At 33.8% G+C, this 16,376-nt stretch overlaps 1 long non-coding RNA gene across 6 annotated transcripts; it reads left to right on the top strand.

Annotated features, from left to right (window-relative positions):
* The first annotated feature begins 2,200 nt into the window (after positions 1 to 2,200).
* On the top strand, positions 2,201 to 7,408 carry LOC142623290 (uncharacterized). Of its 6 annotated transcripts, XR_012842097.1 has the most exons (7): positions 2,218 to 2,388; positions 2,497 to 2,708; positions 4,233 to 4,269; positions 4,362 to 4,482; positions 4,887 to 4,933; positions 5,101 to 5,218; positions 7,192 to 7,408. It is a non-coding gene; the product is annotated as an uncharacterized LOC142623290 (long non-coding RNA). The 6 variants fall into 6 exon arrangements; XR_012842093.1 differs by having other exon boundaries at positions 2,201 to 2,708; XR_012842094.1 differs by having other exon boundaries at positions 2,201 to 2,708; positions 5,101 to 5,854.
* The last annotated feature ends 8,968 nt before the right edge of the window (positions 7,409 to 16,376 follow it).

The following is a 16,376-nucleotide window of genomic DNA, read 5'->3' as shown; positions in this document are numbered from 1 at the left end:
TCGGATGCAGTGAAATGCCTAAATGAATATCATTCATGCCTGGATCATCATGCTGACACAGTCCCACACCCAACCTTGGTCCAATGGCATGCTCCACCAAAGGATCTATATAATGCGAACTTTGATGGAGCACTCTTCCACGACATCCACTCAGCTGGGATAGGCGTGGTAATTAGAGACCACTTAGGCCAGTTAATTGCCTCTTTGTTAGAACAGATTGAGCTACCTTCGACAATGGAGGCTGTGGAAGCACTAGCATGCCGTCGTGCAATCATCTTCGAACAAGAGATAGGTCTCTGAGATGTTATCTTTGAAGGAGATTCGAAAACAGTCATCAACCACCTCAACTCCGAAATCCCAAGACTGGCTTCTTTCGGTCACATCATCGAGGACTCTCGGTCCTTAGCAACGTCCTTTAGATCCTACTCGCTCATCCACACTAAACGAATGGGCAAAAATGTAGCCGATAAACTAGCCAAACTGGCAAAGTGTTGTAATTCCCCTCAAATCTAGTTAGAAGACATCCACTGTGATGCTACCAATTTTGTAATGATGGACAGCAGTCCTTGTTGAATCAATAAAATAACAGTATTTTTCTCAAATAAAAAAGATTACGGCAATGTTAGAAAAAATAAAATAAATAAAAAATCATAATATTATATCATCTTAAGGTGCATCACATCAATGGTATATCACAACAAACTAAGAGGCGTTTGGTTCACCGTAATGTTACATTACACCATAATATTATAATGTTACGTTATTATAATCTTATATTAATGTAATCTCAATACAAGAATATAATATTATATTTTTTAGGAAAGTGATGAAATTAAGGTGATATAATATATTTTGTAATTTCAGATTATAGTAGTGTTAGAAAAAATAAAATAAATAAAAAATTTTAATGTTACATCATCGTAATGTGCATCACATCAAGGACACATCACAGCAAATCAAACACTCCCAATAGTTTCTACCCGAGTGCCAAGACATTTGCTAAATTATTTTAGGCGTAAATGCACTTTTAGTCCTTACATTTTGACGTTTTTCCATTTTAGTTCATACATTTTATTTTTACCACTTTTAGTCCCTAAACCAATTAACGTGTGTTTTTTTCGTCATTTTCGTCAGTCAACCGACGAAAATTGCCGAGGTGGCTACTGGAGGAATTAAAAAATTATAAAAATGCCTCATCACCATGACACATCAGCATCTATTTTTTTTTTTTATAAATAATTTCTCAATTTTAACTAAATAAAATAAAATAAAAACACAAACTCAAATTTAAAAACACAAAAACACAAATCCAGAAAATCAAACCCAAAAGTACGAATTCAAAATTAAACCCATTAACAAAATATCACTTCTCTTTCTCTCTTCTTTCAATCACACGGTCACTCTCACTCCTCTCTCTCATTTCTCATCTTCCTTTCTCTCTCCCTTCTCTCTCATTCAGTGGCTCTCTCAAATTGGCGTGGACTGGAGATCGAAATCGGTAGCATGGACTGAAGATCGACGGCAATAGCGTGGTGGTTTGGAGATCAGCGGCGACGGCGTGGTGGTTTGGAGCGGCGGCAACGGCGGATTCTCTCTCTTTCTCTCATTCTGATCCTCTCTTTCTCTCACTCCGATTCTCTCTCTCAAATTGGATGTGGGTTTTGGTTTTGCTTTGAATTTTTGTTATGAGTATTGATGCAAGATTCATGGTGGCAGCGGTGGGGGATTGCTGTGTTGGTGGGGGTGGGTTCACTATGGGTTTAGGGAGGTTGCTACTGATGTGGGTGGAGATTTGGTGGCAATGGGTATGTGGGTGTTCTGATTCTCTCTCTCAAATTGGGTGTAAGTTTTGGTTCTGCTTTGAATTTTTGTTGTGGGTATCAATGCATCTGCAGGTTCATGGTGGTGGCAGTGGAGGGTTGCTGTGCAGGTTCAACTTTGTATTATATTATCTATATATATATATATATATATATAAACTCTGCCGCTCCCATAATTTTTCACGTTAGCACAACATTTAAAAAAAAAAAATAATAATAAACCCGAATCTCAAAACAATAAAACCAAAAAAAAAAAATTGTAGATAAAATCGAAGCTCTGCCGCTCCCACAATTTTCCACGCACAACATTTAAAAAAATAAAAAATAAAAAAAAACCCGAATCTCGAAACAATAAAACCAAAAAAAAAAAAAACGTAATTAAATCAACCAGCTCTGCCTCCCGATACTCTGCCTCTACCAGCTCTTCCTCGATCAGACCCTTCCTCTACCAGCCCCTACCACGGCAAACAAACAGCAAATTTCGCACCATACCCACCATACCCAACGGACATCTTCTTCCTCGGAATCGATCTCCTTCCTCAGACCTCCCACCTCCGACATCCAACCTGTACAACCTCATCTTTTTTTTTTCTATTCATTTTTTGATATCTTAGGTTTTATTTTAAACAAAAAACTTGGGTCTTCTTCGTTAAGCAAAAGCACTTTGCGTGCGCAGACCAACAGTTCCAAAGCAAAGCAAAGCAAAGACTCGGAGACACAGTGAGAGAGAGAATCCGAAGCACTGAAATAATCCATAAAGCATCAATCAGCAAAAAAGTGGCAGATATGCGGCGGTGGAGGTCTCCGTACCCGAACGCACCACCATTCCCTCCGGCGACGACTCGGTCTGGGCTGACGTGTCGCCTCTTCTTGAATCCGCATGCAAAGGTCCTTTCCTTCTTGCCCTAACTCACTTTCTCTCTCTCTCGCTTTCCATCTCTATTTGTTTCCTGAGAAAGTTGTGATTATATATGCTTTGTTATTTGTTATTTTTCTTTAAAGAGTATAACTCAAGGGGATTATTCAGTTTGCGTAATTAGAAAGATGAGGTTTTTGATTGTTTGCTGAGAAAATGGAGGATTAAGTGAGGGAATGATGAGGGAAATTGGAATTTATTTTTAGTTCAATTGGGAACTGATTGAATGAGCAAAGTTTGAGTTTTTGGGTTATTTAGAAACTAAATAGGAAAAAATGTGTGCAAAGGTTATTAATTTGATGCTTCATTTGTTTCTGGCATTGTACTGGAAAAGACATAAATGTGAACAATATTAAGGCTATTAAAGGTTTGGTAAAAATTTAATGTCTGTTTTGTTAAAATCCTCCCCATCACCCTAAGTGTTTGACAAAATGTCTCAATGAAATTGAATTTTTTTTTTCTTACCATGTGGTTGGTTAATTATCTTTATATTTAACTAGCCCGTGCATTGTAGCAATGAAATTCATTCTCATTTAAAGTTGCTGCAAAATATGTTTGTATGGCATTGTAGTATTGTTGGAAGTAGAGATAAGTCAGACTTCATCTATTTGTTTTTTCCATACTTTATTCCTGTTTTATGGAGGACTTTTGGATTGAACTTTCAGCTTTAGCTCATGATTTTTTGTAGCAATCATCAAATGTTTCTTCTCTACATGGCTGTTCAAATTGGGTGTTGTTTGGTTTTTTTTATAGCCCAATTTAATAAGTGTCTCTTTTCTTATCTTTGGGTTGCTATTGATGGCTTTAATAAATTTTTTGACTTGGATATGTGACTTTTTGTTAGGATAATACACCTATTGGTATTTGACGCAAGTTTCCTAAAGTTTATGTTGGTTGAAACTTGGATTCTTATTGTTGTTAATTGTTCTGCTGACAGGGAGCATTTTGATTTTCTTGGTAGGATTGCAAAAATATGTCTTTAAGTTAATGGAATTCCCCATGGAATGTAATGATAGTGTTGGGTAGTTGGGGAAACACCACCTTTGAAATTTAAAAAGCCTTAAGCAATATTAAAAAAAAAAGGGCTTTAAGCCATGGGTTAAATAATATTTGCTGCCTCTTATTGCTTGAGCCATAGCTTAAAAACAACTGTGACAAATTCATTTAAAGCTATTAAAGCTGTGTGTTTGAGACTTATTAAGTTATGTTACAAGGTTAATATTTTATATCAATATCTATCTGTTAGCATGTGTTTGAAAATTTTAGGATAAATGAGTTATAAATCAATTTATATCTGGGTATTTAAATCGATTTGTTAGCATGTGTTATGGTCAAGGGTGAAAATTTTAAATTTATATCCTGTTAAATTGGTACCGCTTTCGTCTTTTTTATAATAAATAAAAAAATTGAAAAAATTTGTTCTTCCATTGGACCTTTAAAGCTTTTAATTTGAAACTTTTGTTGTGAAACATAACTGGTAGTGATGTTTGTGGCAGATTTGAATTCAGAATTGAGGTCAATCTCGATGCCATGGTTAGTTTTCTACATCGTACGTACTTTGCATATAGTTTATTGTTTATGATGCTTTGTATACTCACCTGTTTAGAGTAATGTTCATGTTACAGACACATCTAAGAATTTGGAAGCCCATTATGAAGAATGCTAGCACTCTAGCAGAGAAGATCTCCATGGAAGTCACACAAGATCTATCTCTATCTGTACTCCCTCAAATAGCAGCATAATTAGGTAGGATTTCTTACGATTTATGTGTTATCATAGTTGCTAGGTTGGAAGTATTCAATGATATATGCAGATTTTGTTATTTCCAATACATACAAGCTACTTGCTGATTAGTAAGCCTACAAATTGCGTGAGTACTTATTTGGAAATACATGGTAATGGTGGAAGCATCTTTGAGATAGAAATTATGGGAAAATTTTGCTAATAATAGATTCAAATACTTATCTTAGGAATGCTAATCTTGGCAATTAAAGAAAGTTTACATTTTTTTTCGCACACATAAAAATTATAATCTTCTCTGTTGCCTATGACATTCACATCAAATGGTATTTCCTCACCCATCTATCATCCGCTTCCCTCATCTATATCTCCAGTCTCTTTTTGAGTCTTTTCTCTCCCTTTTTTTGTAGATCAAGATCGTTTTATTAGCTTTCAACCTAGCAATTCAATATGCAAGGTATATGTGAGGATAGTTTCTCTGTTTCATGAACTGAGAAACTATGGCGGCTTTTTTTCTCTCATCTATATCTCCTCTACTCCTCTCTCAAACCTTAAAACGCACAAAGGCTGAAACTAATCACGTATTAGAGGGCTTTGATCTCTTTTCTCTCCCTTTTTTTGCAGATCAAGTATAGATCGTTTCATTAGCTTTCAACCTAGCAAATCAATATGCAGACAAGGTATTTGATGAGGATAATTTTTCTGTTTCATGGATTCAGAAATTATGGCGGCAATTGGAGAGGTAATTTTTGTTTTTGTTTTTGTTTTTTTGAATGCGGCTTTGGTAGTCTTCTCTTTGATTTATGCTCTATGGAAATTTGTATTTGTATTTGGTTTTGGTTTGTTAGTTTCTTTGCTTATTGGTGATCCAAAGAAGCTTTGTGATACGGTAAGGGACAAAAACTGAGTGAGTTTGGAGGGGTTAAAGAACTTGCTTTAATTCTTGAAACTGATGTAAAAAAGGGTATCAATAGCTATGAGGCTGATCTTATTCATAGACAAACTTTTTTTAGTGCCAACAAATACCAAAAACCACCACCAAAAAGGTTTCTAAGATTTATGTTTGATGCATTTAAAGATATGGCTATTTTAATATTGTTGGCATGTGCTGTACTGTCTCTTGGCTTTGGTATCAAGCAACATGGCTAGGAAGATGGGTGGTATGATGGTGGGAGTATTATTCTTGCTGTTTTTTTTTGTGTGGTTGTTGTGTCAGCAGTGAGTGATGTTGTTGTGCTTAAAGATTAGTGATCAAGTTCCCTCTGATGGGTTATTCTTAGAAGGGCATTCTTTAAAGGTGGATGAGTCTAGCATGACTGGTGAAAATAAAGATAAATATCTCTTTGGAGGTATTGATCAACAGTCAACACAAGGAAAGGTAGGAAACCCATAAACACCACTCCATAGTAAATTATTGCTTAACATACGTGGAGAAGATCTTTTTGTAGAAGATTATTGCTATATGCAGATCAGAATTTTAAGCCATATTTGCTTAACGTCACAACTAATAAATTATTGCACGGTTTCTTGACTATACCTATCCCCATTTGGATTGTTCCTCCTCTTTTATTATTTTTTAATTTGCTTCTTCCTTTACAGCGACCCAGCTTTCTCGCACACAAACCTCCCTGCAATGCAATCATTAAACCTACATTAGTATCTGTAGGAGCGTTTGGAGGTTGTTTGTTCCAATCATGATTCTAGGCAGTATTTCTACATCCCACTCCAGAAATTTAATGTTATTTTAGACCAATTATTATGTGTTTCATAGGTTACAACTTACAAGAGAAGAGACAAAAAAGATGTCCATAGATTTACAAGCCATGTATAGTAAGTTTATAATTTATTATTAATGTCATTGAAAGTGTCAAAGTTTATAATTTTAGTCCAAATTTTGTAGTTTGTTATTGTGATTTTTATGTTATTTTGGTCATTATTTTAATTTATGAAAGGATCTAAGAATATATTATGCTTTCCAAAATTGTTTTTTACACCTATTGTTTTAGGGACTTTGTATACTTGAGACTTTTTGAAGCTTAATGTTTTTGAGCAAGGAATGCTTTCAGTTTTTGACATTAATATTTGGAGTGCATGTCAAATTTCTGTTTCATCCCATCCCACTAAAATTTATAATAGATGTGATAGGAGTTATTGTAGTTAGAACTTCTTGATTAAATCATGTATGCATGCACTGATTTCATTTGGATTTTCTTCATTGATAATGTTTGCAACCTCTTTATCAAATAAAAGTTATTCTTAGGGAAAAATGTCAACAAAAACTTATTTCTCTCAGTAGGTTTATTACTTAAAAAAAGAAAAAGAAAAAAGAAGTATGTTAGTTACTTTGTTCTTCTAATTGATTTTTTCTTCTCTTTATATTTATTTTTTGTGTGCAAATTGGTCTGTACTATTATCGCCGTAGTTGGCTACATACACTTAAATTTATTGAACATGACCCAGTTACTCCAAGTGATTGCCTAATTTTTCTTTCTATAATGCTGAAGGGATTTAAGTTCTACACATTTAAGGGTTTTGATGGCTTGAGTTGTTTTCAATTTAAACTCCACTTCAAAAGCATTCCAATTTTGTTGGCAAAGTTCTGCCCCCTTTGCCTTTTTTACTAAAATCTTTTTGTTGAGAAAAATATACTCAATTCTATGTGACCCACCACCTTATAGAATATAAACAATGTTGTATGTGGTTTCTCTTACCCAGGTTTGTGTTGTGGATTCTTAGTATTGCCCACAATCTATTCGTTGATCCTCGCTTGTGACTTCAGAGGTTGGAAGAAAAAGAGAGGGCACACCTTTTGTATTCCATTGCTATTTTCAACTTGGTAAATAGAAGGGATTGACTTGGTTTTTTAGGCATTAACTGCAAGGCCGTGAATGTTCTTAAATGGAAAGACTTATATACACAATTGTTCTTTGTTAACTTAAGTTTGTTAAGAGTTTCATCCTCTTTTTACAATTTTGGATTAAAAAGATAAACAGAAAAAAAAAATCATAATAACGCTTTAAGCCATATTTTGAATACAAGGTGAAACATATTCGTTTTGAAACAAATATTTATTTGAGCAAAGTAAATATATATAGGTTTCATTAAATTATCTTGTGTATCGCACGGGTTAGCGATTAGTTTTATGAAAAACTCAAACAAAACCCAATTTATTTTCACACTTAATCCCTTGAGTTTTTGGGTTTCTGGGTTTTTGAGTGTTTGAGATTTCTGGATTTTCTTTGATTTTATGATTTTGGCTATGAATCTTTGGGGGAAGAACGAGAAAAACTTATGGGTTTTCAGCATTGGTCTTTGTTCTCTTCTTGAATTGCATTATTGATTTGATTTCAAGTGGGAAAGGAAGTTGATTTAATGGGTTTAATTTTGAATTCATGTTATTAGGTCTGAATTTTTGGGTTTGTGTTCCTGTGTTTTTAAATTTGAGTTTGTGTTTTTAATTTTTTTTAGTTAAAATTGAGAAATTATTTTAAAAAAAAAATAGATGCTGATGTGTCATGGTGATGTGGCATTTTTTATAATTTTTTAATTCCTCCAGCAGTTATCTCAGCAATTTCTATCGGTTGACTGACGGAAAGGACGAAAATAAAACGCGTTAATTGGTTTATGGAGTAAAAATGGTAAAAATAAAATGTAGGGACTAAAATGAAAAAACATCAAAATATAAGGACTAAAAGTACATTTACGCAATTATTTTATTTCTACATAATTGCCTCATTTTTTATCCTAGTAGGATCTGGTTTTGTGTTTAGCTTTAACTATTTTTTTTTTTTCAAAATGATTGTCTGATTGTGACATTCTCCCCTTCTGTTTTATGGGAGAAATTGTTGAAACTTCGTTTCGCTAAATCTGGAGAAATGTCATTTCATCTTGTCTTATTCCCTTTATTGATTTTGCCTACTCCACAATTATATTGATAAAAAACTAACAGGTTCTTTCCTTTTTTATTTTGCCTACTCCACAATTATATTGAACAAAAAATAATAGGTTCATGGAATTTTTTATTGGGTTTAAAGACTTTAAAATATATATTGATGTTGATGTGTTGTGTGAGTTTTAATTACCTCAACTTGTAAAGTCTCTGTTAGTTGAATAAGAGATCTAGGTCTCTTTAAAAAAAATGATGTTGACATGTTGTAATTGATAATGAAAAGCTATCTAAACATTTTTTTACACAAATCTATGAATAAGGAGAAAACTCTTAAATAGTAGTATAGAAGAAAGGGAAATTTGCTAGAATAAAAATAAATATTTGACAAGAGTATGGTATGAAAGTATAATAAACATACCTATAGTTAGCAAAGGAACCAAAGTTTTAATTTTAGAAAAGTACATAGAGGTGCACGCCAATTAAAGTTGGAAGAATTCAAAATCCAAAACTAAACTGAGGGTGTGTTTGTTTGGAGGTGGAATAGGGTGAATAGAAAATTTTGGAGAGAATGAGTTTGTGTGTTGTTTGATTGGGAGAGGGAAAAAAAAACTTTTATGTGGAGCCTAGACATTTTTCACTTGGGCCTACACAAAATTTGTCTCTCCAAAATGAAGAGAAAACTGGGTGGGGGAGTTTAATGGTGAAAAGTCAAGTTTCCTTTTTTTCTTTTTTCTTATTTCTTTTTCTTATGGTTTCCTGGGCACGTTGCCTCCTTTTTTTATTTTTTTTTATTGTTTTTTCTTTTGATTTCCTGGGCGCGGTGCTTTGTGTTTTTCTTTTCTTATGGCTTCTTGGGCAACGTTGCCTCCTCTTATATATATATTCTTTTGATTTCCTGAGCATGGTGTTTTGTGTGTGTGTTTGTTTTTTTTTAAACTAGAAATGATTTTTTTTTTCTGGAAATTGTTTTTAAAAAAAATAAATTTGGGTGATTTTTTTTTGGTTGCTTATCACTTTTTGGTTTTAATTGGGCATTATTTTTTAATGAGGGTATATGAGTAAATTTATACAAACTTATTTCTCCATTCTTTCACTTTTTCACTCTCAATCAAAAAAAAAGGAGGGAAATTAAAAAAATTTCTATCCTCCCACTTTTCTATCATTCTACTATTTTCTATCCTTCCACTTTTCCACCTCTCCAACCAAACACACCCTGAGAGTTGGCTTCATAGACTAATACATTGCCTTTCCAGCAACAATAATCTTTGACCTTCCAACTTCTAGTTTTTGGAGTAATGTGTATGAGATTCATCACACACCCGCACATATCACACAATCAATCTAATTGGGACATCACAGTTTTTCCCACTTAAACCCCTAACGTCCTTGTTAGGGCCCACTTTGTGGAGTAGTGTTTCCAAGCCCACACAGGATTATTGAGTCGGCTTTGAAACCCAACCAATGTGGGTTATTCATTGGTACCGAAACTAGTTCTATCTAGAGCATCACGAGCTTATCGTGTTTCTAGACTCAGTTAATGGGAGATATACATAAGCACGAAACTAGTTTCATTTGAATCTGATGCCCAGTCATAGGGATATAGCGTGACCGTAGTCATAAAAGATTATTAAAAATATGAATTTTGTTTGAATATTTGAATTGTTTTAAGTCTATGAAACTTCTATGTTTATTTTGAAACCCATAGTTTATTATAATTTTTTATATGTGTGAAAAATTTTGTCTTATGTAAAATAAGATGATTTTTTAAGTGCATATCTTAATGGTTGGGTTCGAGGCGTGACAATTTAATGGTATCAAAGCTAGCATGGTAACCTTGTGTGGGCTCGGAGATTACCCTACAAAGTGGGCCTTAAAAAGGATGTTAGGGATTTAAGTGGGGGAGATTGTGATGCCCCAATTAGATTGATTGTGTGATGTGTGTGGATGTGTGATGAGTCCCACATTAGGCATATACTAGGTAGATCTGAGTATTATTAACAACTGCAAGAACTCTCAATTGTGACTAGTCCTTTTGAGGTATAGTGTAGATGTGACTGGCGTTTTTCTTTGAATCGTTAAATTTAGTATCAGAGCCAAGTTGGGGGGGGGGGGGGGGGGGGGGGAAGAAATGCATCAACCATACTTTTTAGCACCAATATTTTTTATAAGAATAATATGAAACATTCTTCAAAAATAAAAAATGAAATAAGAATAATATGGTGGACAATGGCATAGCTAGAAATTTTTAATTTGAGGGGCAATTTGTTGTATTAATATAATAAGTATAATTCATAAGTCTATTGAATATTTGATATATCATTATATTAATAAACACTAATAAATATACAAAAACTCACTATAAACATATACAAAAACATCCAAAAGAGAACATTTCACATCAAATTTATGTCTGGTGACTATTTTTCATAGAATAAAATTTATCCATTATCATTTCCAAAGTGAAATAATTAGCAATTTCCTTTTTATATATAAATTACCATATTGCTTTGAAAAATATATATAAATCATCATATTATCTGCCAAAAACTCATTCTCCATTTTATTGCCAAATCTTGTTTTTCCAATTTCACAATTGAAAAGGCTAATTATATTGTTGCTGTAGAAACTAAACGAATCAACACAAGACAAATCAATTTATCAATCAAATAATAGATTTCAGACTTTTTTGAAATTGCTAATCCCCTTATAGCTTAGATATTGTCCCCATATTTTGAAAATCTAGATGTTTTCTCACATCAAGTTTAGAATGTTGCAATTGAAGCTTCAAATGGAAGTTTTGATGATAAATATTAAACAATGAAATCTTAATAAATACAACATATTCATAAATAATGATATTTGCTTTTTTGACAAAACTCACCGTTAAAGGCTTCAAATATAAAAACAAAAAACACCCATATAAGGAATTTTCTTTTATGATGATTGTTGAGAGAGAGACTCATTGTTGCTGTAGATTATTTTAGCAAGGAGAAGACATGAACACGGGATAAAAAAAAATGGATCCATGAACATATTTATCATCATGAACACAACGTGTAACTGTTTAAGATGACAAGAGTTTGGTTGATGGGCCACAAGTTTTGTTAAGATGGGAGTTGAGAAGAAAAAAAAATGAGGCAATGTGAACTGTGGCTTGTGCTAACAGTAACTATAGCACTAACGGAGAAAAAAATATTTTGGACAAATAGACTGTTAATGATGCATATGAGGAGAGTGAGTTAGCCCATCACTAGAAAAAAATGGGCTATTGCGGCGGGCCAAAACTGTAGCAAAAGCCTAAAAAATCACCGCCAAAGGTCCATTTGGCCTATTGTGGAGGTTCCACCCACCAACCTTGCACTGCCGCAATAGTTTTATTGCGGCAATAATAAAAAACGCCGCTATAAATACACCTTTTAGTGGCATTTTTGGTTTTTTGTGGCGAGCAAAAAACCGCCGCCATATGTTATCAGAATTCGTGTAAACTAACTTTTAGTGGAGGGTTAAGCCCGCCGCTATTGGTATACACCTTTAGCGGCGGGAAAAAGGGGCCGCTATAGAGAACCAATTAAAATAGTCTCATTGCACTTTTAGCGGTGGGTAGAAACGTCGCTATATGTGTAAACCTTTTAGCGGGTGGGGCAAAAACACTACTATAGGGCTTCATTTAAATCATAATATATGCACCTTTAGTGGCGTTTTGTGACCGTCGCTATAGGTTTTTTATTTTTTTCAGCATGTATTAAAACCACTTTTTTTTTTTATTTTTACAAACCTATTACAAAAAACCTGTAATAGTTTTAGCTCTACTAACACAATACCACAAATGCAACTAATTAACAGCACCACAAATGTCTCCAAACTAATGTAATATTAACATAAAAATATATTATCAAATACGTATAACATTGTTTATAATCATTATCAAAGTTCCAAAGTATTTAAACAAATCCTTCAACACTTTTGCAAAAAGATGCTCTTGGTACACTTTGGTCTTCAATTCAAGTTCCATCTTCTCTTCCACCACATCAATTCAACACCCTATCATAGCTTTAGGTAGTAACCTAAATATATGTATGACTGTATATTTGTGTCTATATATATATATATATATATATATATATATATACACACACACAATATGTACATTCTGTTTAATTGAATAGTTGCTCAAATAGTTTAATCCTAAGAAGTTCCAGTTATAAGACACAAGATACAATAAAAAAGTTGCTTAATGCCAGAACTGTAGTAATCATAGCAAAAGATAAGGAATAGTCCTCACATTATTGCATACAAAGTGCATCCTAATGACCAAATGTCAGTTCTCTCATCAACATCTGCATGGCTTGGGCAATCCCATAACTCAGGAGCTCGGAAAGGAGCTGAACAATGTTCAGATGCCCATTCCTACAAAAGAGGCAACATAAATGGCCATCAGCATAATAGAGGATCCAATAGGTTGCTTGAGATGAAAAGTGTTCTCATTTAAACTAGGAAATCTTGATCAAACTGGCAAAGGTAGAGATAAGAGGCTGGCAGCATCATAACAAGGACATAGAAAATGCAATCAAACATTTAAAAATTTTGGAATCAAGAATAAAGGATTAAAAATACAGTTAAAATGTTTGTCTTAATGATATGATATAAATTAATAAGCACACTGATAGAAATCAGTTGCTGAAAGGAAGAGCATCACAAATATTGAAAAGGAAAGAAGAATGTGACAAACCAAGCACCTGCAACTGTAGCGCCTATGAATGAGAGCGATTATGCATATGCTTGAGGCCTGCACAAAGCTGTGAAAATGAATTTCTTTGTTAAAACACTTGCGATGGATTTAAGCAGTTTCAAATCAATTTGTAATATAAATATATCCAAAAACACAACCATTATGAACTAAAAGGAGAAAAAATAAAATTATAAATGCCTCCCAGATAGAATCTTTAACACAAGAAGAGTAAACCATGGACATCCATATTCTAATAACATATCTACCTTGAGCATAAAAAAAATAAATGTAACTCTCAAATAGAAATTAACCAATTAGTTTCAATGATTGCTAATTTGATGTTAAAGAATGTGTTGACAAAAGACAAGACAGTAGCATGATATTATAATAATTTTATTCTCCAAAGAAAAGTCCCAAGAAAAACCAATTATCCTAAGCTCATAAATTAACCTTGCAATATCAACTGAAGTAAGAAAAGAAATTGGTTATTTAATTCACCTGTTGAAATATATGTAGAACATCTGAGGTAGAAAAGAACTCCTTTTTGGCTTTCATGGCATTTGCATTGTCCAGTAAAGTTCCATCCAAATGAACAGGAAATAACAAGTACGCTTCATGGTTTCGAGATCCTCCTGGTGTAGGCTACTAAACCATATAAAAACTATTTTGTAAAAGAAATTAAATTACCATCTATATGTTCCTATTACCATCTATCCAAAATTCATGGTTCCATAGATGCAAAGATTGCAAGAATGAGTTCCAAAGTAAACATACAATTCAACCAATTCAACAATTAGATGGGAGATAATAGACTCATCATCACTAGACTCATAAACATCATTGCTAAGCTCTTCATCATCGATAAAGCCTTGTTCAAGCAATTCATCCTCACTGATCAACGGTGTATCATAAATGGTTCCTTCTTCATTAACTCAAGCCCAAGCATGATTGTCATTTGCATCATCACATACATCATCAGTAGTTATATTGTAAGGGACATTCTCAAGATAGGTACCTACTTCATCACCATCATCATCATCATCATCATGTGAAGAATTAATACCAACATCAAACACCTCCCTAGGTTTTGTTTTGACCACCACCACCTAATCTTTATGTCTCACATCTTCCACGTGAAACACTTGTGAAGTTTGAGATGCTAATACATAAGGCTCGTCAATCAATCGACCACCCGTGTGTATCAATTGTGAAAAATTGATAAGGGAAAATCCAAACTCATCTTTTTTGCATCCTTTTCCACTAATAACGTCAACCCATTGACATTTGAATAGTACACATCGATACTTATCAGAATAGTTCAACTCAATAATATCGATTAGTACACCATAATAAGTAACACCACATTCAGTAACAACACAAACTCCACTGTTTTGAGTTTTCCTAGTTGCCTCATAGTTGCCTCAGAGTCTTTGGTGTGAAACTTCACACCATTTATAACATAATACTTGAACTGTTTTGCTTCATTATTTGGATATCGAGCAAGCCATATAACTTTATCAGAGAGTTTCTTTTTCTCAGATGCATCCATTGACATCACCTAATATAGACAATGACGTTTATTATAAGTATGCAATCTAAAGTGTTACAACCAAGTTTTATATATAGACATTGACATCACCTATTATAAACAACCAAGTTTTATATATATGCTTTACTTCTATAGTTCCTAAACTAGCCGCAGAATTTCTCCATGTGCTGCTTTTGAATAACATCATCGGTTACATGAAAAGGGAATTCAGCCTTGATCTCCGCTATGTGTACACTATGTAGACAAACGTATTAGTGTTAAGTTAGAATATTATACTTGAATGCCATGAAAGGATACGCAATGACATATTACTTACTCACGAAATGGGGTGATTTCTTCACAATTGAATAGTACATAACGATGTGCTTGGATCCATGAATTTGAATCCAGTGTAATGCTCACCACCGCACCCATGAATTCCTTGACATTCCTTACAGGCCGATTGAATGCAGTTTCAACAGATTTAAAATAGCATGATTAGGATGCTAAGCATTCCTTTGCTATATACCCTTCTACAATGGAGCCTTCTGGGTAAGTTTTATTATGCACGTAATACTTAAGTCTTGACAAGTACCTATTGGAAAACCCAAGATCAACAACGGGAAATTTGTGTGAAAAACAATTAATTAGATAGACAGAGTTACTATACATGTTACCTCTCTGCCAGCAACTTTGACTTTGCTAGCGAAATGCATGACTAGATGTACCATCACTGTAAAGAAAGATGGAGGGAATATCCTTTCCAACTCACACAATGTTACTGCAATTCTCTTCTCAAGAGCCCCAAGTTCATCCACATTTAGTATTTTGGAACATATCTCCCCAAAGAAACAAGATAAGCCAGTTAATGGTCAACTCACTTCGGGGGGCAATGATCCATGTATTGCTATTGGAAAAAGTTACCGCATTAAGATGTGATTATCATGGCTCTTCATCCCGCTAATCTTGCGTTCTTTGAGTTTAACGCAACGTAAGATGTTTGAAGAATATCCATCTAACACTCTTACATCCTCCAGAACTTGTAGAAAATCATCATTTTCATTGGCATTCATATGGTAGCAGGCATATGAAATACGTGTCTTATCATTCCCAACCTTTTCCAAGTGAAGTTCACTTTTTATACCCATATCCTTTAAGTCTTGACATGACTTCAAGTTATCCTTTGTCTTACCATCCAAGTTCAACAATGTGCTGATTATATTATCGACTACATTCTTTTCAATATGCATTACGTCAAGATTGTGACGCAACACATGGTCCTCCCAATAAGGCAAGGTGAAAAATATACTTCTCTTCTTCCACACAGCTAAGGCTTCCTCCCTTCTTTTTCTTTTATTGGGCAAATTAACTGTATTCTTTCCAAACACATGATCGACTACAACCGTTTGTAACATGATTTCTCATCCGGATACCGTAATAGGAGTTGATCTCTTATTAACATACCCATCAAATGATTGTTTTTGCTTATGAAATTTATGATTACTATCCAAGAATTGCCTATGTCCAATGTGACTAAATTTCCTTCCATATTTCAATCAACGAGACTGACTATCATAGTTACAAGGGGGACATGCAAGAGCACCTTTGGTACTTCAACCTGAGATATCACCATATGCAGGAAAATTATTTATGATCCACAATAATGCAGCATGCATTTGGAATGATTTTTTGGAAGACACATTAAACGTTTTTACTCCAACATCTCATAACTCCTTCAGTTCTTCTACTAGGGG

Source organism: Castanea sativa, chromosome 2 (assembly GCF_040712315.1).
Source record: "Castanea sativa cultivar Marrone di Chiusa Pesio chromosome 2, ASM4071231v1".
NCBI lineage: Eukaryota > Viridiplantae > Streptophyta > Magnoliopsida > Fagales > Fagaceae > Castanea > Castanea sativa.
Note: the sequence above shows the minus strand (reverse complement) of the source record. Positions and strands in the feature narration are given on the sequence as shown.